General features: G+C 44.1%; 6 non-coding genes across 6 annotated transcripts; all 6 read right to left on the reverse strand.

Annotated features, from left to right (window-relative positions):
• Positions 1 to 2,589: 2,589 nt before the first annotated feature.
• trnav-cac (transfer RNA valine (anticodon CAC)) lies at positions 2,590 to 2,662 on the reverse strand. The gene has a single exon. It is a non-coding gene; the product is annotated as a tRNA-Val (tRNA).
• A 3,408-nt stretch (positions 2,663 to 6,070) lies between these two features.
• trnav-cac (transfer RNA valine (anticodon CAC)) lies at positions 6,071 to 6,143 on the reverse strand. The gene has a single exon. It is a non-coding gene; the product is annotated as a tRNA-Val (tRNA).
• Positions 6,144 to 9,538: 3,395 nt separating this feature from the next.
• Positions 9,539 to 9,611, reverse strand: trnav-cac (transfer RNA valine (anticodon CAC)). Its single transcript has one exon. It is a non-coding gene; the product is annotated as a tRNA-Val (tRNA).
• Positions 9,612 to 13,018: 3,407 nt separating this feature from the next.
• On the reverse strand, positions 13,019 to 13,091 carry trnav-cac (transfer RNA valine (anticodon CAC)). Its single transcript has one exon. It is a non-coding gene; the product is annotated as a tRNA-Val (tRNA).
• Positions 13,092 to 16,486: 3,395 nt separating this feature from the next.
• Positions 16,487 to 16,559, reverse strand: trnav-cac (transfer RNA valine (anticodon CAC)). The gene has a single exon. It is a non-coding gene; the product is annotated as a tRNA-Val (tRNA).
• A 3,408-nt stretch (positions 16,560 to 19,967) lies between these two features.
• On the reverse strand, positions 19,968 to 20,040 carry trnav-cac (transfer RNA valine (anticodon CAC)). The gene has a single exon. It is a non-coding gene; the product is annotated as a tRNA-Val (tRNA).
• Between the last annotated feature and the right edge of the window lie 1,804 nt (positions 20,041 to 21,844).

The following is a 21,844-nucleotide window of genomic DNA, read 5'->3' on the forward strand; positions in this document are numbered from 1 at the left end:
GAATGAAATCAAGCAACGTAACCCAAGTTTGCAATGCATTCCACGCAATCATCAAACACATCATTCCTGTCTTCCTCACCTTAGCTGCACAGCCCTCGAAACGTTGCAATCCATGCAACACAGTATTTGTTCCAGGTTTAGGCTTTCAGCCGTATTATAATAATATCTGTGCCCTCATCTTGAAATGAGATTCTCAGCAATATCCAACACAAATTGAATTGCATAGATGACAGGCAAATATAGGAAAACAGGTCAGTATGCAACACAATTCCATGGTGCCCATTTTCAGATGCACAATAGTCATCTTTTCCAGCAAATGAAAGAATTTTTCAGTGAATCATTTGCAAAGTCAGAGTTAATGGCATTTGTGCTTTTCTTTCTTCTTGTTTTCAAACATACTGGCGCCTAAATCCAATTCATGTATATTCATGTTTATTGAGGAGACCAAACGCAGACTGGGTGACCGCTTTGCGGAATACGTCGGCTCAGTCCGCAAGCAGGACCCTGAGCTTCCGGTTGCTTGCCATTTCAAGACTGCCCACTGCTCTCATGCTCACATCTCTATCCTGGGATTGCCTCAGTGTTCCAGTGAACATCAACACAAGCTCGAAAAACAGCATCCCGTTGACCGATTAGTTTAGTTTGGTGATGCAGCAGTGAAACAGGCCCTTCGGCCCACCGAGTCTGTGCTGACCATCGACCACCCATTTATACTAATCCGACACGAATTCCATATTCCTACCACATCCCCACCTTCCCTATATTTCCCTACCACCTCCCTATACGAGGGGCAATTTATAATGGCCAATTAACCTATCAAGCAGCCAGTCTTTGGCATGTGGGAGGAAACCGGAGCACCCAGAGGAATCCCACGCAGACACAGGGAGAACTTGCAAACACCACGCAGGCAGTGCCCAGAATTGAAAGCGGGTCGCTGGAGCTGTGAGGCTGCGGTGTGAACCACTGCACACGAGAGCGTGCCGGACTGAATATTGAGTTCAATAATTCCAGAGCATGACGGGGCCCCCATTTTACTTTCATTTTTTGTTATTTTTCATTTTTACATTTTTTACATTTTTTTGTATGTTTATTTTATTTCATCTTAGTTTGTTCAGTTTGCTTACCCACTGTTTTTTTTCCTGTTTGTACTTGCTGCTGTTCAATTTTCAGTCCATTAACAGTCCTCTCTGTACTAATGCTTTGTCTTTCAACACACCATTAACATATTGTTTGCCTTTGCTCCATGACCTTCTGGTCAGCTATTCTGTGGCCTTGTCCAATCTACACCTTCTCCTTTGTTATCTCTTGCTCCACCCCCGCTTTACTTGCTTCTAACCTTTGACGTTTCTAATATTTGCCAGTTCTGAAGAAGGGTCACTGAGCCGAAATGTTAACTCTGCTTCTGTCTCCACAGATGCTGCCAGTCGTGCTGAGTATTTCCAGAATTTCTTGTTTTTTTTTTCAGATTTCCAGCATCCACAGTATTTTGCTTTTATTCATGTATATTCTTCCTCGGTTCAATATGAAGGAGCGCTTTGATATTGAGCGGAGCCGCAGTGCATCTCATTTTCAACGCCACCTTGTTAGTGTTCCTGTTACTTGCCGAATGAAGAACAAAATAAAATGATAATTTGGCAGGTCTGCCTGTTTCCTTAGCTTCAGTTACAGAATCAGCTGTGTCCGTCTTGAAGGGAGGCAAAGTACTCCTAGCGGCTCTGCGTGACGCTGAATAGTTATGTTAATCTGCATCAATAAATCCAGGTATGTCTCTGTTACTGACTGAACAAAACGCTATTAAATCTGTGAGCGACTGTCATAACTTAAATAAATTTTCCCCCTCTGCGTGTCATGAACCTTTACCCCTTGTCATAATTGCGGCTGCATGTTAAGAGCTGGGTTATCAAGGTGCTTAAGACACCAAGAATCTGCTGCAGCAGTGGTTAAATTGAAAAGGATTTTTGCCCCTTTTACACAAGAAGAAATGTTCAGGAGGAGCAATTTCCCCCAACTTGTTTCCACCGGAGATTCATCATTGCAACGCAAAGAAAGTTTCAGTCACTTGGGTGTTCTGTCAGAGCTGCTCGGAGGTTCAGTGACCCGGATATCATGTGCCTACGTTTTGCTGAGCCGGTGCTTGGTTTCTGGGGAGATTTGGCCCGGGTTGTGCTATTTTACCTCCCCGAGATGGCCAGTAACCTGTTGATTCAGGCAGCAGACGCCACTTGCTGCTGACAGCGAGTAATTGGACAGTGCGGGTCAAAATATTGCAGCGTGCCCCTGTCTCAACGACTGTGGAGCTGGTGAAAGTGAATTGCTGATGTGCTTTTGCCTCGTCTGAAATGAGACTAAGATTCGCTGTGACTTAGCAAGCTCGTGTTGCAGGTTTCTATTCTAATCTGAGCCAAATAAAGCGTCACTGCTCGGTTTTGAGGAACTTTCTGCAGCATCAGGACTAGAAAGAGGAGCGAGTGCAAGGCATTGTGCACACAATGTGCAAGAGAAAGAGAGCTTTGAGAAATTGTGTTGTGTTAATGGGGAATGTCAATGATTGCACATTTCTTGCGAAGATGTTCGGGTTGGTTTTGAAAATGTTTCTGCCCAGTTTCGAACTGGGGACCTTTTGCGTGTGAGGCAAACGTGATCACCACTACACTACAGAAACTCAACACAGTTGCAGCGCTGAGGAAGCTGCAAGTATTGTTAAACTGTACAGTCTTAATCGATTTGTGCTGCTTGTTTCATTGAAATGCAATTCCACTGTGACATTTCGCAAGGCTGCAGAGGTATTGACCCAGCCATGGACGATCAGCAGTGCACAACACATCGCCAGTCCATTCAGGCCATCGTACCATTGCCAGTTTTTTGAAAGACTTGCCATTTGGGCCCACTTCCTTAGCTCTGCTTTTCTTTGCCTCTCCTTTCATGCAATTATCCAATTCCCTTTTTTTTAAACTCTACCTTAAGAAACTAAGTTTGTAAGAGGTGCAGCAGCTGCTGCAGTGTTAATGCACAGTGTGCCATCATTGACAAAGATTCCCTTCCCCAACCACACCAAGACATCCACTTGGGATTCTTGCCAACTTCTGGATTTCATTTCTCATTATTTACTGATTGCACTGACACATATTTGTGTTTTTAAACTCTTTATTTTGATCAAATGAGTCCTTATTTTGCTGAGATGCTACATACAATGTGATTACCCTCGCAGTAGAATGCGTAACAGAGGCAGTTATATAATGGGGGCGAAGCTTCACTGCAGCTATATAATGTCCTGGTTGGACCCCACCTGGAGTCCTCTGCATAGTCTGGGCATGCCAATTTATATAGTATACAAATTGGCCTTGGTATACAGGGCAGTTCAGATCCAGCAGAATGTTTGCAGAGTTCAAATGGTTAGATTAGGAAGCCATGTCCCCTCTTCCACAGAGACAGCTGTTGGTTTCCACCTGGTGCCTCACTTGTTTCTGAATTTCAAGGTGTAGAATGAAATCAAGCAACGTAACCCAAGTTTGCAATGCATTCCACGCAATCATCAAACGCCTCATTCCTGTCTTCCTCACCTTAGCTGCACAGCCCTCGAAACGTTGCAATCCATGTAACACAGTATTTGTTCCAGGTTTAGGCTTTCAGCCGTATTATAATAATATCTGTGCCCTCATCTTGAAATGAGATTCTCAGCAATATCCAACACAAATTGAATTGCATAGATGACAGGCAAATATAGGAAAACAGGTCAGTATGCAACACAATTCCATGGTGCCCATTTTCAGATGCACAATAGTCATCTTTTCCAGCAAATGAAAGAATTTTTCAGTGAATCATTTGCAAAGTCAGAGTTAATGGCATTTGTGCTTTTCTTTCTTCTTGTTTTCAAACATACTGGCGCCTAAATCCAATTCATGTATATTCATGTTTATTGAGGAGACCAAACGCAGACTGGGTGACCGCTTTGCGGAATACGTCGGCTCAGTCCGCAAGCAGGACCCTGAGCTTCCGGTTGCTTGCCATTTCAAGACTGCCCACTGCTCTCATGCTCACATCTCTATCCTGGGATTGCCTCAGTGTTCCAGTGAACATCAACACAAGCTCGAAAAACAGCATCCCGTTGACCGATTAGTTTAGTTTGGTGATGCAGCAGTGAAACAGGCCCTTCGGCCCACCGAGTCTGTGCTGACCATCGACCACCCATTTATACTAATCCGACACGAATTCCATATTCCTACCACATCCCCACCTTCCCTATATTTCCCTACCACCTCCCTATACGAGGGGCAATTTATAATGGCCAATTAACCTATCAAGCAGCCAGTCTTTGGCATGTGGGAGGAAACCGGAGCACCCAGAGGAATCCCACGCAGACACAGGGAGAACTTGCAAACACCACGCAGGCAGTGCCCAGAATTGAAAGCGGGTCGCTGGAGCTGTGAGGCTGCGGTGTGAACCACTGCACACGAGAGCGTGCCGGACTGAATATTGAGTTCAATAATTCCAGAGCATGACGGGGCCCCCATTTTACTTTCATTTTTTGTTATTTTTCATTTTTACATTTTTTACATTTTTTTGTATGTTTATTTTATTTCATCTTAGTTTGTTCAGTTTGCTTACCCACTGTTTTTTTTCCTGTTTGTACTTGCTGCTGTTCAATTTTCAGTCCATTAACAGTCCTCTCTGTACTAATGCTTTGTCTTTCAACACACCATTAACATATTGTTTGCCTTTGCTCCATGACCTTCTGGTCAGCTATTCTGTGGCCTTGTCCAATCTACACCTTCTCCTTTGTTATCTCTTGCTCCACCCCCGCTTTACTTGCTTCTAACCTTTGACGTTTCTAATATTTGCCAGTTCTGAAGAAGGGTCACTGAGCCGAAATGTTAACTCTGCTTCTGTCTCCACAGATGCTGCCAGTCGTGCTGAGTACTTCCAGAATTTCTTGTTTTTTTTTTCAGATTTCCAGCATCCACAGTATTTTGCTTTTATTCATGTATATTCTTCCTCGGTTCAATATGAAGGAGCGCTTTGATATTGAGCGGAGCCGCAGTGCATCTCATTTTCAACGCCACCTTGTTAGTGTTCCTGTTACTTGCCGAATGAAGAACAAAATAAAATGATAATTTGGCAGGTCTGCCTGTTTCCTTAGCTTCAGTTACAGAATCAGCTGTGTCCGTCTTGAAGGGAGGCAAAGTACTCCTAGCGGCTCTGCGTGACGCTGAATAGTTATGTTAATCTGCATCAATAAATCCAGGTATGTCTCTGTTACTGACTGAACAAAACGCTATTAAATCTGTGAGCGACTGTCATAACTTAAATAAATTTTCCCCCTCTGCGTGTCATGAACCTTTACCCCTTGTCATAATTGCGGCTGCATGTTAAGAGCTGGGTTATCAAGGTGCTTAAGACACCAAGAATCTGCTGCAGCAGTGGTTAAATTGAAAAGGATTTTTGCCCCTTTTACACAAGAAGAAATGTTCAGGAGGAGCAATTTCCCCCAACTTGTTTCCACCGGAGATTCATCATTGCAACGCAAAGAAAGTTTCAGTCACTTGGGTGTTCTGTCAGAGCTGCTCGGAGGTTCAGTGACCCGGATATCATGTGCCTACGTTTTGCTGAGCCGGTGCTTGGTTTCTGGGGAGATTTGGCCCGGGTTGTGCTATTTTACCTCCCCGAGATGGCCAGTAACCTGTTGATTGAGGCAGCAGACGCCACTTGCTGCTGACAGCGAGTAATTGGACAGTGCGGGTCAAAATATTGCAGCGTGCCCCTGTCTCAACGACTGTGGAGCTGGTGAAAGTGAATTGCTGATGTGCTTTTGCCTCGTCTGAAATGAGACTAAGATTCGCTGTGACTTAGCAAGCTCGTGTTGCAGGTTTCTATTCTAATCTGAGCCAAATAAAGTGTCACTGCTCGGTTTTGAGGAACTTTCTGCAGCATCAGGACTAGAAAGAGGAGCGAGTGCAAGGCATTGTGCACACAATGTGCAAGAGAAAGAGAGCTTTGAGAAATTGTGTTGTGTTAATGGGGAATGTCAATGATTGCACATTTCTTGCGAAGATGTTCGGGTTGGTTTTGAAAATGTTTCTGCCCAGTTTCGAACTGGGGACCTTTTGCGTGTGAGGCAAACGTGATCACCACTACACTACAGAAACTCAACACAGTTGCAGAGCTGAGGAAGCTACAAGTATTGTTAAACTGTACAGTCTTAATCGATTTGTGCTGCTTGTTTCATTGAAATGCAATTCCACTGTGACATTTCGCAAGGCTGCAGAGGTATTGACCCAGCCATGGACGATCAGCAGTGCACAACACATCGCCAGTCCATTCAGGCCATCGTGCCATTGCCAGTTTTTTGAAAGACTTGCCATTTGGGCCCACTTCCTTAGCTCTGCTTTTCTTTGCCTCTCCTTTCATGCAATTATCCAATTCCCTTTTTTTTAAACTCTACCTTAAGAAACTAAGTTTGTAAGAGGTGCAGCAGCTGCTGCAGTGTTAATGCACAGTGTGCCATCATTGACAAAGATTCCCTTCCCCAACCACACCAAGACATCCACTTGGGATTCTTGCCAACTTCTGGATTTCATTTCTCATTATTTACTGATTGCACTGACACATATTTGTGTTTTTAAACTCTTTATTTTGATCAAATGAGTCCTTATTTTGCTGAGTTGCTACATACAATGTGATTACCCTCGCAGTAGAATGCATAACAGAGGCAGTTATATAATGGGGGCGAAGCTTCACTGCAGCTATATAATGTCCTGGTTGGACCCCACTGCATAGTCTGGGCATGCCAATTTATATAGTATACAAATTGGCCTTGGTATACAGGGCAGTTCAGATCCAGCAGAATGTTTGCAGAGTTCAAATGGTTAGATTAGGAAGCCATGTCCCCTCTTCCACAGAGACAGCTGTTGGTTTCCACCTGGTGCCTCACTTGTTTCTGAATTTCAAGGTGTAGAATGAAATCAAGCAACGTAACCCAAGTTTGCAATGCATTCCACGCAATCATCAAACACATCATTCCTGTCTTCCTCACCTTAGCTGCACAGCCCTCGATAAGTTGCAATCCATGTAACACAGGATTTGTTCCAGGTTTAGGCTTTCAGTAGGATTATAATAATATCTGTGCCCTCATCTTGAAATGAGATTCTCAGCAATATCCAACACAAATTGAATTGCACAGATGACAGGCAAATATAAGAAAACAGGTCAGTATGCAACACAATCCCATGGTGCCCATTTTCAGATGCACAATAGTCATCTTTTCCAGCAAAGGAAAGAATTTTTCAGTGAATCATTTGCAAAGTCAGAGTTAATGGCATTTGTGCTTTTCTTTCTTCTTGTTTTGCAACATACTGGCGCCTAAATCCAATTCATGTATATTCATGTTTATTGGGGAGACCAAACGCAGACTGGGTGACCGCTTTGCGGAAGACATCGGCTCAGTCCGCAAGCAGGACCCTGAGCTTCCGGTTGCTTGCCATTTCAAGACTGCCCACTGCTCTCATGCTCACATCTCTATCCTGGGATTGCCTCAGTGTTCCAGTGAACATCAACACAAGCTCGAAAAACAGCATCCCGTTGACCGATTAGTTTAGTTTGGTGATGCAGCAGTGAAACAGGCCCTTCGGCCCACCGAGTCTGTGCTGACCATCGACCACCCATTTATACTAATCCGACACGAATTCCATATTCCTACCACATCCCCACCTTCCCTATATTTCCCCACCACCTCCCTATACGAGGGGCAATTTATAATGGCCAATTAACCTATCAAGCAGCCAGTCTTTGGCATGTGGGAGGAAACCGGAGCACCCAGAGGAATCCCACGCAGACACAGGGAGAACTTGCAAAAACCACGCAGGCAGTGCCCAGAATTGAAAGCGGGTCGCTGGAGCTGTGAGGCTGCGGTGTGAACCACTGCACACGAGAGCGTGCCGGACTGAATATTGAGTTCAATAATTCCAGAGCATGACGGGGCCCCCATTTTACTTTCATTTTTTGTTATTTTTCATTTTTACATTTTTTACATTTTTTTGTATGTTTATTTTATTTCATCTTAGTTTGTTCAGTTTGCTTACCCACTGTTTTTTTTCCTGTTTGTACTTGCTGCTGTTCAATTTTCAGTCCATTAACAGTCCTCTCTGTACTAATGCTTTGTCTTTCAACACACCATTAACATATTGTTTGCCTTTGCTCCATAACCTTCTGGTCAGCTATTCTGTGGCCTTGTCCAATCTACACCTTCTCCTTTGTTATCTCTTGCTCCACCCCCGCTTTACTTGCTTCTAACCTTTGACGTTTCTAATATTTGCCAGTTCTGAAGAAGGGTCACTGAGCCGAAATGTTAACTCTGCTTCTGTCTCCACAGATGCTGCCAGTCGTGCTGAGTATTTCCAGAATTTCTTGTTTTTTTTTCAGATTTCCAGCATCCACAGTATTTTGCTTTTATTCATGTATATTCTTCCTCGGTTCAATATGAAGGAGCGCTTTGATATTGAGCGGAGCCGCAGTGCATCTCATTTTCAACGCCACCTTGTTAGTGTTCCTGTTACTTGCCGAATGAAGAACAAAATAAAATGATAATTTGGCAGGTCTGCCTGTTTCCTTAGCTTCAGTTACAGAATCAGCTGTGTCCGTCTTGAAGGGAGGCAAAGTACTCCAGCGGCTCTGCGTGACGCTGAATAGTTATGTTAATCTGCATCAATAAATCCAGGTATGTCTCTGTTACTGACTGAACAAAACGCTATTAAATCTGTGAGCGACTGTCATAACTTAAATAAATTTTCCCCCTCTGCGTGTCATGAACCTTTACCCCTTGTCATAATTGCGGCTGCATGTTAAGAGCTGGGTTATCAAGGTGCTTAAGACACCAAGAATCTGCTGCAGCAGTGGTTAAATTGAAAAGGATTTTTGCCCCTTTTACACAAGAAGAAATGTTCAGGAGGAGCAATTTCCCCCAACTTGTTTCCACCGGAGATTCATCATTGCAACGCAAAGAAAGTTTCAGTCACTTGGGTGTTCTGTCAGAGCTGCTCGGAGGTTCAGTGACCCGGATATCATGTGCCTACGTTTTGCTGAGCCGGTGCTTGGTTTCTGGGGAGATTTGGCCCGGGTTGTGCTATTTTACCTCCCCGAGATGGCCAGTAACCTGTTGATTCAGGCAGCAGACGCCACTTGCTGCTGACAGCGAGTAATTGGACAGTGCGGGTCAAAATATTGCAGCGTGCCCCTGTCTCAACGACTGTGGAGCTGGTGAAAGTGAATTGCTGATGTGCTTTTGCCTCGTCTGAAATGAGACTAAGATTCGCTGTGACTTAGCAAGCTCGTGTTGCAGGTTTCTATTCTAATCTGAGCCAAATAAAGTGTCACTGCTCGGTTTTGAGGAACTTTCTGCAGCATCAGGACTAGAAAGAGGAGCGAGTGCAAGGCATTGTGCACACAATGTGCAAGAGAAAGAGAGCTTTGAGAAATTGTGTTGTGTTCATGGGGAATGTCAATGATTGCACATTTCTTGCGAAGATGTTCGGGTTGGTTTTGAAAATGTTTCTGCCCAGTTTCGAACTGGGGACCTTTTGCGTGTGAGGCAAACGTGATCACCACTACACTACAGAAACTCAACACAGTTGCAGCGCTGAGGAAGCTGCAAGTATTGTTAAACTGTACAGTCTTAATCGATTTGTGCTGCTTGTTTCATTGAAATGCAATTCCACTGTGACATTTCGCAAGGCTGCAGAGGTATTGACCCAGCCATGGACGATCAGCAGTGCACAACACATCGCCAGTCCATTCAGGCCATCGTACCATTGCCAGTTTTTTGAAAGACTTGCCATTTGGGCCCACTTCCTTAGCTCTGCTTTTCTTTGCCTCTCCTTTCATGCAATTATCCAATTCCCTTTTTTTTAAACTCTACCTTAAGAAACTAAGTTTGTAAGAGGTGCAGCAGCTGCTGCAGTGTTAATGCACAGTGTGCCATCATTGACAAAGATTCCCTTCCCCAACCACACCAAGACATCCACTTGGGATTCTTGCCAACTTCTGGATTTCATTTCTCATTATTTACTGATTGCACTGACACATATTTGTGTTTTTAAACTCTTTATTTTGATCAAATGAGTCCTTATTTTGCTGAGATGCTACATACAATGTGATTACCCTCGCAGTAGAATGCGTAACAGAGGCAGTTATATAATGGGGGCGAAGCTTCACTGCAGCTATATAATGTCCTGGTTGGACCCCACCTGGAGTCCTCTGCATAGTCTGGGCATGCCAATTTATATAGTATACAAATTGGCCTTGGTATACAGGGCAGTTCAGATCCAGCAGAATGTTTGCAGAGTTCAAATGGTTAGATTAGGAAGCCATGTCCCCTCTTCCACAGAGACAGCTGTTGGTTTCCACCTGGTGCCTCACTTGTTTCTGAATTTCAAGGTGTAGAATGAAATCAAGCAACGTAACCCAAGTTTGCAATGCATTCCACGCAATCATCAAACACATCATTCCTGTCTTCCTCACCTTAGCTGCACAGCCCTCGAAACGTTGCAATCCATGTAACACAGTATTTGTTCCAGGTTTAGGCTTTCAGCCGTATTATAATAATATCTGTGCCCTCATCTTGAAATGAGATTCTCAGCAATATCCAACACAAATTGAATTGCATAGATGACAGGCAAATATAGGAAAACAGGTCAGTATGCAACACAATTCCATGGTGCCCATTTTCAGATGCACAATAGTCATCTTTTCCAGCAAATGAAAGAATTTTTCAGTGAATCATTTGCAAAGTCAGAGTTAATGGCATTTGTGCTTTTCTTTCTTCTTGTTTTCAAACATACTGGCGCCTAAATCCAATTCATGTATATTCATGTTTATTGAGGAGACCAAACGCAGACTGGGTGACCGCTTTGCGGAATACGTCGGCTCAGTCCGCAAGCAGGACCCTGAGCTTCCGGTTGCTTGCCATTTCAAGACTGCCCACTGCTCTCATGCTCACATCTCTATCCTGGGATTGCCTCAGTGTTCCAGTGAACATCAACACAAGCTCGAAAAACAGCATCCCGTTGACCGATTAGTTTAGTTTGGTGATACAGCAGTGAAACAGGCCCTTCGGCCCACCGAGTCTGTGCTGACCATCGACCACCCATTTATACTAATCCGACACGAATTCCATATTCCTACCACATCCCCACCTTCCCTATATTTCCCCACCACCTCCCTATACGAGGGGCAATTTATAATGGCCAATTAACCTATCAAGCAGCCAGTCTTTGGCATGTGGGAGGAAACCGGAGCACCCAGAGGAATCCCACGCAGACACAGGGAGAACTTGCAAAAACCACGCAGGCAGTGCCCAGAATTGAAAGCGGGTCGCTGGAGCTGTGAGGCTGCGGTGTGAACCACTGCACACGAGAGCGTGCCGGACTGAATATTGAGTTCAATAATTCCAGAGCATGACGGGGCCCCCATTTTACTTTCATTTTTTGTTATTTTTCATTTTTACATTTTTTACATTTTTTTGTATGTTTATTTTATTTCATCTTAGTTTGTTCAGTTTGCTTACCCACTGTTTTTTTTCCTGTTTGTACTTGCTGCTGTTCAATTTTCAGTCCATTAACAGTCCTCTCTGTACTAATGCTTTGTCTTTCAACACACCATTAACATATTGTTTGCCTTTGCTCCATGACCTTCTGGTCAGCTATTCTGTGGCCTTGTCCAATCTACACCTTCTCCTTTGTTATCTCTTGCTCCACACCCGCTTTACTTGCTTCTAACCTTTGACATTTCTAATATTTGCCAGTTCTGAAGAAGGGTCACTGAGCCGAAATGTTAACTCTGCTTCTGTCTCCACAGATGCTGCCAGTCGTGCTGAGTATTTCCAGAATTTCTTGTTTTTATTTCAGATTTCCAGCATCCACAGTATTTTGCTTTTATTCAATTATATTCTTCCTCGGTTCAATATGAAGGAGCGCTTTGATATTGAGCGGAGCCGCAGTGCATCTCATTTTCAACGCCACCTTGTTAGTGTTCCTGTTACTTGCCGAATGAAGAACAAAATAAAATGATAATTTGGCAGGTCTGCCTGTTTCCTTAGCTTCAGTTACAGAATCAGCTGTGTCCGTCTTTAAGGGAGGCAAAGTACTCCTAGCGGCTCTGCGTGACGCTGAATAGTTATGTTAATCTGCATCAATAAATCCAGGTATGTCTCTGTTACTGACTGAACAAAACGCTATTAAATCTGTGAGCGACTGTCATAACTTAAATAAATTTTCCCCCTCTGCGTGTCATGAACCTTTACCCCTTGTCATAATTGCGGCTGCATGTTAAGAGCTGGGTTATCAAGGTGCTTAAGACACCAAGAATCTGCTGCAGCAGTGGTTAAATTGAAAAGGATTTTTGCCCCTTTTACACAAGAAGAAATGTTCAGGAGGAGCAATTTCCCCCAACTTGTTTCCACCGGAGATTCATCATTGCAACGCAAAGAAAGTTTCAGTCACTTGGGTGTTCTGTCAGAGCTGCTCGGAGGTTCAGTGACCCGGATATCATGTGCCTACGTTTTGCTGAGCCGGTGCTTGGTTTCTGGGGAGATTTGGCCCGGGTTGTGCTATTTTACCTCCCCGAGATGGCCAGTAACCTGTTGATTGAGGCAGCAGACGCCACTTGCTGCTGACAGCGAGTAATTGGACAGTGCGGGTCAAAATATTGCAGCGTGCCCCTGTCTCAACGACTGTGGAGCTGGTGAAAGTGAATTGCTGATGTGCTTTTGCCTCGTCTGAAATGAGACTAAGATTCGCTGTGACTTAGCAAGCTCGTGTTGCAGGTTTCTATTCTAATCTGAGCCAAATAAAGTGTCACTGCTCGGTTTTGAGGAACTTTCTGCAGCATCAGGACTAGAAAGAGGAGCGAGTGCAAGGCATTGTGCACACAATGTGCAAGAGAAAGAGAGCTTTGAGAAATTGTGTTGTGTTAATGGGGAATGTCAATGATTGCACATTTCTTGCGAAGATGTTCGGGTTGGTTTTGAAAATGTTTCTGCCCAGTTTCGAACTGGGGACCTTTTGCGTGTGAGGCAAACGTGATCACCACTACACTACAGAAACTCAACACAGTTGCAGAGCTGAGGAAGCTACAAGTATTGTTAAACTGTACAGTCTTAATCGATTTGTGCTGCTTGTTTCATTGAAATGCAATTCCACTGTGACATTTCGCAAGGCTGCAGAGGTATTGACCCAGCCATGGACGATCAGCAGTGCACAACACATCGCCAGTCCATTCAGGCCATCGTGCCATTGCCAGTTTTTTGAAAGACTTGCCATTTGGGCCCACTTCCTTAGCTCTGCTTTTCTTTGCCTCTCCTTTCATGCAATTATCCAATTCCCTTTTTTTTAAACTCTACCTTAAGAAACTAAGTTTGTAAGAGGTGCAGCAGCTGCTGCAGTGTTAATGCACAGTGTGCCATCATTGACAAAGATTCCCTTCCCCAACCACACCAAGACATCCACTTGGGATTCTTGCCAACTTCTGGATTTCATTTCTCATTATTTACTGATTGCACTGACACATATTTGTGTTTTTAAACTCTTTATTTTGATCAAATGAGTCCTTATTTTGCTGAGTTGCTACATACAATGTGATTACCCTCGCAGTAGAATGCATAACAGAGGCAGTTATATAATGGGGGCGAAGCTTCACTGCAGCTATATAATGTCCTGGTTGGACCCCACTGCATAGTCTGGGCATGCCAATTTATATAGTATACAAATTGGCCTTGGTATACAGGGCAGTTCAGATCCAGCAGAATGTTTGCAGAGTTCAAATGGTTAGATTAGGAAGCCATGTCCCCTCTTCCACAGAGACAGCTGTTGGTTTCCACCTGGTGCCTCACTTGTTTCTGAATTTCAAGGTGTAGAATGAAATCAAGCAACGTAACCCAAGTTTGCAATGCATTCCACGCAATCATCAAACACATCATTCCTGTCTTCCTCACCTTAGCTGCACAGCCCTCGATAAGTTGCAATCCATGTAACACAGGATTTGTTCCAGGTTTAGGCTTTCAGTAGGATTATAATAATATCTGTGCCCTCATCTTGAAATGAGATTCTCAGCAATATCCAACACAAATTGAATTGCACAGATGACAGGCAAATATAAGAAAACAGGTCAGTATGCAACACAATCCCATGGTGCCCATTTTCAGATGCACAATAGTCATCTTTTCCAGCAAAGGAAAGAATTTTTCAGTGAATCATTTGCAAAGTCAGAGTTAATGGCATTTGTGCTTTTCTTTCTTCTTGTTTTGCAACATACTGGCGCCTAAATCCAATTCATGTATATTCATGTTTATTGGGGAGACCAAACGCAGACTGGGTGACCGCTTTGCGGAAGACATCGGCTCAGTCCGCAAGCAGGACCCTGAGCTTCCGGTTGCTTGCCATTTCAAGACTGCCCACTGCTCTCATGCTCACATCTCTATCCTGGGATTGCCTCAGTGTTCCAGTGAACATCAACACAAGCTCGAAAAACAGCATCCCGTTGACCGATTAGTTTAGTTTGGTGATGCAGCAGTGAAACAGGCCCTTCGGCCCACCGAGTCTGTGCTGACCATCGACCACCCATTTATACTAATCCGACACGAATTCCATATTCCTACCACATCCCCACCTTCCCTATATTTCCCCACCACCTCCCTATACGAGGGGCAATTTATAATGGCCAATTAACCTATCAAGCAGCCAGTCTTTGGCATGTGGGAGGAAACCGGAGCACCCAGAGGAATCCCACGCAGACACAGGGAGAACTTGCAAAAACCACGCAGGCAGTGCCCAGAATTGAAAGCGGGTCGCTGGAGCTGTGAGGCTGCGGTGTGAACCACTGCACACGAGAGCGTGCCGGACTGAATATTGAGTTCAATAATTCCAGAGCATGACGGGGCCCCCATTTTACTTTCATTTTTTGTTATTTTTCATTTTTACATTTTTTACATTTTTTTGTATGTTTATTTTATTTCATCTTAGTTTGTTCAGTTTGCTTACCCACTGTTTTTTTTCCTGTTTGTACTTGCTGCTGTTCAATTTTCAGTCCATTAACAGTCCTCTCTGTACTAATGCTTTGTCTTTCAACACACCATTAACATATTGTTTGCCTTTGCTCCATAACCTTCTGGTCAGCTATTCTGTGGCCTTGTCCAATCTACACCTTCTCCTTTGTTATCTCTTGCTCCACCCCCGCTTTACTTGCTTCTAACCTTTGACGTTTCTAATATTTGCCAGTTCTGAAGAAGGGTCACTGAGCCGAAATGTTAACTCTGCTTCTGTCTCCACAGATGCTGCCAGTCGTGCTGAGTATTTCCAGAATTTCTTGTTTTTTTTTCAGATTTCCAGCATCCACAGTATTTTGCTTTTATTCATGTATATTCTTCCTCGGTTCAATATGAAGGAGCGCTTTGATATTGAGCGGAGCCGCAGTGCATCTCATTTTCAACGCCACCTTGTTAGTGTTCCTGTTACTTGCCGAATGAAGAACAAAATAAAATGATAATTTGGCAGGTCTGCCTGTTTCCTTAGCTTCAGTTACAGAATCAGCTGTGTCCGTCTTGAAGGGAGGCAAAGTACTCCAGCGGCTCTGCGTGACGCTGAATAGTTATGTTAATCTGCATCAATAAATCCAGGTATGTCTCTGTTACTGACTGAACAAAACGCTATTAAATCTGTGAGCGACTGTCATAACTTAAATAAATTTTCCCCCTCTGCGTGTCATGAACCTTTACCCCTTGTCATAATTGCGGCTGCATGTTAAGAGCTGGGTTATCAAGGTGCTTAAGACACCAAGAATCTGCTGCAGCAGTGGTTAAATTGAAAAGGATTTTTGCCCCTTTTACACAAGAAGAAATGTTCAGGAGGAGCAATTTCCCCCAACTTGTTTCCACCGGAGATTCATCATTGCAACGCAAAGAAAGTTTCAGTCACTTGGGTGTTCTGTCAGAGCTGCTCGGAGGTTCAGTGACCCGGATATCATGTGCCTACGTTTTGCTGAGCCGGTGCTTGGTTTCTGGGGAGATTTGGCCCGGGTTGTGCTATTTTACCTCCCCGAGATGGCCAGTAACCTGTTGATTGAGGCAGCAGACGCCACTTGCTGCTGACAGCGAGTAATTGGACAGTGCGGGTCAAAATATTGCAGCGTGCCCCTGTCTCAACGACTGTGGAGCTGGTGAAAGTGAATTGCTGATGTGCTTTTGCCTCGTCTGAAATGAGACTAAGATTCGCTGTGACTTAGCAAGCTCGTGTTGCAGGTTTCTATTCTAATCTGAGCCAAATAAAGTGTCACTGCTCGGTTTTGAGGAACTTTCTGCAGCATCAGGACTAGAAAGAGGAGCGAGTGCAAGGCATTGTGCACACAATGTGCAAGAGAAAGAGAGCTTTGAGAAATTGTGTTGTGTTAATGGGGAATGTCAATGATTGCACATTTCTTGCGAAGATGTTCGGGTTGGTTTTGAAAATGTTTCTGCCCAGTTTCGAACTGGGGACCTTTTGCGTGTGAGGCAAACGTGATCACCACTACACTACAGAAACTCAACACAGTTGCAGCGCTGAGGAAGCTGCAAGTATTGTTAAACTGTACAGTCTTAATCGATTTGTGCTGCTTGTTTCATTGAAATGCAATTCCACTGTGACATTTCGCAAGGCTGCAGAGGTATTGACCCAGCCATGGACGATCAGCAGTGCACAACACATCGCCAGTCCATTCAGGCCATCGTACCATTGCCAGTTTTTTGAAAGACTTGCCATTTGGGCCCACTTCCTTAGCTCTGCTTTTCTTTGCCTCTCCTTTCATGCAATTATCCAATTCCCTTTTTTTTAAACTCTACCTTAAGAAACTAAGTTTGTAAGAGGTGCAGCAGCTGCTGCAGTGTTAATGCACAGTGTGCCATCATTGACAAAGATTCCCTTCCCCAACCACACCAAGACATCCACTTGGGATTCTTGCCAACTTCTGGATTTCATTTCTCATTATTTACTGATTGCACTGACACATATTTGTGTTTTTAAACTCTTTATTTTGATCAAATGAGTCCTTATTTTGCTGAGATGCTACATACAATGTGATTACCCTCGCAGTAGAATGCGTAACAGAGGCAGTTATATAATGGGGGCGAAGCTTCACTGCAGCTATATAATGTCCTGGTTGGACCCCACCTGGAGTCCTCTGCATAGTCTGGGCATGCCAATTTATATAGTATACAAATTGGCCTTGGTATACAGGGCAGTTCAGATCCAGCAGAATGTTTGCAGAGTTCAAATGGTTAGATTAGGAAGCCATGTCCCCTCTTCCACAGAGACAGCTGTTGGTTTCCACCTGGTGCCTCACTTGTTTCTGAATTTCAAGGTGTAGAATGAAATCAAGCAACGTAACCCAAGTTTGCAATGCATTCCACGCAATCATCAAACACATCATTCCTGTCTTCCTCACCTTAGCTGCACAGCCCTCGATAAGTTGCAATCCATGTAACACAGGATTTGTTCCAGGTTTAGGCTTTCAGTAGGATTATAATAATATCTGTGCCCTCATCTTGAAATGAGATTCTCAGCAATATCCAACACAAATTGAATTGCACAGATGACAGGCAAATATAAGAAAACAGGTCAGTATGCAACACAATCCCATGGTGCCCATTTTCAGATGCACAATAGTCATCTTTTCCAGCAAAGGAAAGAATTTTTCAGTGAATCATTTGCAAAGTCAGAGTTAATGGCATTTGTGCTTTTCTTTCTTCTTGTTTTGCAACATACTGGCGCCTAAATCCAATTCATGTATATTCATGTTTATTGGGGAGACCAAACGCAGACTGGGTGACCGCTTTGCGGAAGACATCGGCTCAGTCCGCAAGCAGGACCCTGAGCTTCCGGTTGCTTGCCATTTCAAGATTGCCCACTGCTCTCATGCTCACATCTCTATCCTGGGATTGCCTCAGTGTTCCAGTGAACATCAACACAAGCTCGAAAAACAGCATCCCGTTGACCGATTAGTTTAGTTTGGTGATGCAGCAGTGAAACAGGCCCTTCGGCCCACCGAGTCTGTGCTGACCATCGACCACCCATTTATACTAATCCGACACGAATTCCATATTCCTACCACATCCCCACCTTCCCTATATTTCCCTACCACCTCCCTATACGAGGGGCAATTTATAATGGCCAATTAACCTATCAAGCAGCCAGTCTTTGGCATGTGGGAGGAAACCGGAGCACCCAGAGGAATCCCACGCAGACACAGGGAGAACTTGCAAACACCACGCAGGCAGTGCCCAGAATTGAAAGCGGGTCGCTGGAGCTGTGAGGCTGCGGTGTGAACCACTGCACACGAGAGCGTGCCGGACTGAATATTGAGTTCAATAATTCCAGAGCATGACGGGGCCCCCATTTTACTTTCATTTTTTGTTATTTTTCATTTTTACATTTTTTACATTTTTTTGTATGTTTATTTTATTTCATCTTAGTTTGTTCAGTTTGCTTACCCACTGTTTTTTTTCCTGTTTGTACTTGCTGCTGTTCAATTTTCAGTCCATTAACAGTCCTCTCTGTACTAATGCTTTGTCTTTCAACACACCATTAACATATTGTTTGCCTTTGCTCCATGACCTTCTGGTCAGCTATTCTGTGGCCTTGTCCAATCTACACCTTCTCCTTTGTTATCTCTTGCTCCACCCCCGCTTTACTTGCTTCTAACCTTTGACGTTTCTAATATTTGCCAGTTCTGAAGAAGGGTCACTGAGCCGAAATGTTAACTCTGCTTCTGTCTCCACAGATGCTGCCAGTCGTGCTGAGTATTTCCAGAATTTCTTGTTTTTTTTTTCAGATTTCCAGCATCCACAGTATTTTGCTTTTATTCATGTATATTCTTCCTCGGTTCAATATGAAGGAGCGCTTTGATATTGAGCGGAGCCGCAGTGCATCTCATTTTCAACGCCACCTTGTTAGTGTTCCTGTTACTTGCCGAATGAAGAACAAAATAAAATGATAATTTGGCAGGTCTGCCTGTTTCCTTAGCTTCAGTTACAGAATCAGCTGTGTCCGTCTTGAAGGGAGGCAAAGTACTCCTAGCGGCTCTGCGTGACGCTGAATAGTTATGTTAATCTGCATCAATAAATCCAGGTATGTCTCTGTTACTGACTGAACAAAACGCTATTAAATCTGTGAGCGACTGTCATAACTTAAATAAATTTTCCCCCTCTGCGTGTCATGAACCTTTACCCCTTGTCATAATTGCGGCTGCATGTTAAGAGCTGGGTTATCAAGGTGCTTAAGACACCAAGAATCTGCTGCAGCAGTGGTTAAATTGAAAAGGATTTTTGCCCCTTTTACACAAGAAGAAATGTTCAGGAGGAGCAATTTCCCCCAACTTGTTTCCACCGGAGATTCATCATTGCAACGCAAAGAAAGTTTCAGTCACTTGGGTGTTCTGTCAGAGCTGCTCGGAGGTTCAGTGACCCGGATATCATGTGCCTACGTTTTGCTGAGCCGGTGCTTGGTTTCTGGGGAGATTTGGCCCGGGTTGTGCTATTTTACCTCCCCGAGATGGCCAGTAACCTGTTGATTGAGGCAGCAGACGCCACTTGCTGCTGACAGCGAGTAATTGGACAGTGCGGGTCAAAATATTGCAGCGTGCCCCTGTCTCAACGACTGTGGAGCTGGTGAAAGTGAATTGCTGATGTGCTTTTGCCTCGTCTGAAATGAGACTAAGATTCGCTGTGACTTAGCAAGCTCGTGTTGCAGGTTTCTATTCTAATCTGAGCCAAATAAAGTGTCACTGCTCGGTTTTGAGGAACTTTCTGCAGCATCAGGACTAGAAAGAGGAGCGAGTGCAAGGCATTGTGCACACAATGTGCAAGAGAAAGAGAGCTTTGAGAAATTGTGTTGTGTTAATGGGGAATGTCAATGATTGCACATTTCTTGCGAAGATGTTCGGGTTGGTTTTGAAAATGTTTCTGCCCAGTTTCGAACTGGGGACCTTTTGCGTGTGAGGCAAACGTGATCACCACTACACTACAGAAACTCAACACAGTTGCAGAGCTGAGGAAGCTACAAGTATTGTTAAACTGTACAGTCTTAATCGATTTGTGCTGCTTGTTTCATTGAAATGCAATTCCACTGTGACATTTCGCAAGGCTGCAGAGGTATTGACCCAGCCATGGACGATCAGCAGTGCACAACACATCGCCAGTCCATTCAGGCCATCGTGCCATTGCCAGTTTTTTCAAAGACTTGCCATTTGGGCCCACTTCCTTAGCTCTGCTTTTCTTTGCCTCTCCTTTCATGCAATTATCCAATTCCCTTTTTTTTAAACTCTACCTTAAGAAACTAAGTTTGTAAGAGGTGCAGCAGCTGCTGCAGTGTTAATGCACAGTGTGCCATCATTGACAAAGATTCCCTTCCCCAACCACACCAAGACATCCACTTGGGATTCTTGCCAACTTCTGGATTTCATTTCTCATTATTTACTGATTGCACTGACACATATTTGTGTTTTTAAACTCTTTATTTTGATCAAATGAGTCCTTATTTTGCTGAGTTGCTACATACAATGTGATTACCCTCGCAGTAGAATGCATAACAGAGGCAGTTATATAATGGGGGCGAAGCTTCACTGCAGCTATATAATGTCCTGGTTGGACCCCACTGCATAGTCTGGGCATGCCAATTTATATAGTATACAAATTGGCCTTGGTATACAGGGCAGTTCAGATCCAGCAGAATGTTTGCAGAGTTCAAATGGTTAGATTAGGAAGCCATGTCCCCTCTTCCACAGAGACAGCTGTTGGTTTCCACCTGGTGCCTCACTTGTTTCTGAATTTCAAGGTGTAGAATGAAATCAAGCAACGTAACCCAAGTTTGCAATGCATTCCACGCAATCATCAAACACATCATTCCTGTCTTCCTCACCTTAGCTGCACAGCCCTCGATAAGTTGCAATCCATGTAACACAGGATTTGTTCCAGGTTTAGGCTTTCAGTAGGATTATAATAATATCTGTGCCCTCATCTTGAAATGAGATTCTCAGCAATATCCAACACAAATTGAATTGCACAGATGACAGGCAAATATAAGAAAACAGGTCAGTATGCAACACAATCCCATGGTGCCCATTTTCAGATGCACAATAGTCATCTTTTCCAGCAAAGGAAAGAATTTTTCAGTGAATCATTTGCAAAGTCAGAGTTAATGGCATTTGTGCTTTTCTTTCTTCTTGTTTTGCAACATACTGGCGCCTAAATCCAATTCATGTATATTCATGTTTATTGGGGAGACCAAACGCAGACTGGGTGACCGCTTTGCGGAAGACATCGGCTCAGTCCGCAAGCAGGACCCTGAGCTTCCGGTTGCTTGCCATTTCAAGACTGCCCACTGCTCTCATGCTCACATCTCTATCCTGGGATTGCCTCAGTGTTCCAGTGAACATCAACACAAGCTCGAAAAACAGCATCCCGTTGACCGATTAGTTTAGTTTGGTGATGCAGCAGTGAAACAGGCCCTTCGGCCCACCGAGTCTGTGCTGACCATCGACCACCCATTTATACTAATCCGACACGAATTCCATATTCCTACCACATCCCCACCTTCCCTATATTTCCCTACCACCTCCCTATACGAGGGGCAATTTATAATGGCCAATTAACCTATCAAGCAGCCAGTCTTTGGCATGTGGGAGGAAACCGGAGCACCCAGAGGAATCCCACGCAGACACAGGGAGAACTTGCAAACACCACGCAGGCAGTGCCCAGAATTGAAAGCGGGTCGCTGGAGCTGTGAGGCTGCGGTGTGAACCACTGCACACGAGAGCGTGCCGGACTGAATATTGA

The sequence above is a fragment of the Heterodontus francisci genome, chromosome 22, assembly GCF_036365525.1.
Source record: "Heterodontus francisci isolate sHetFra1 chromosome 22, sHetFra1.hap1, whole genome shotgun sequence".
NCBI lineage: Eukaryota > Metazoa > Chordata > Chondrichthyes > Heterodontiformes > Heterodontidae > Heterodontus > Heterodontus francisci.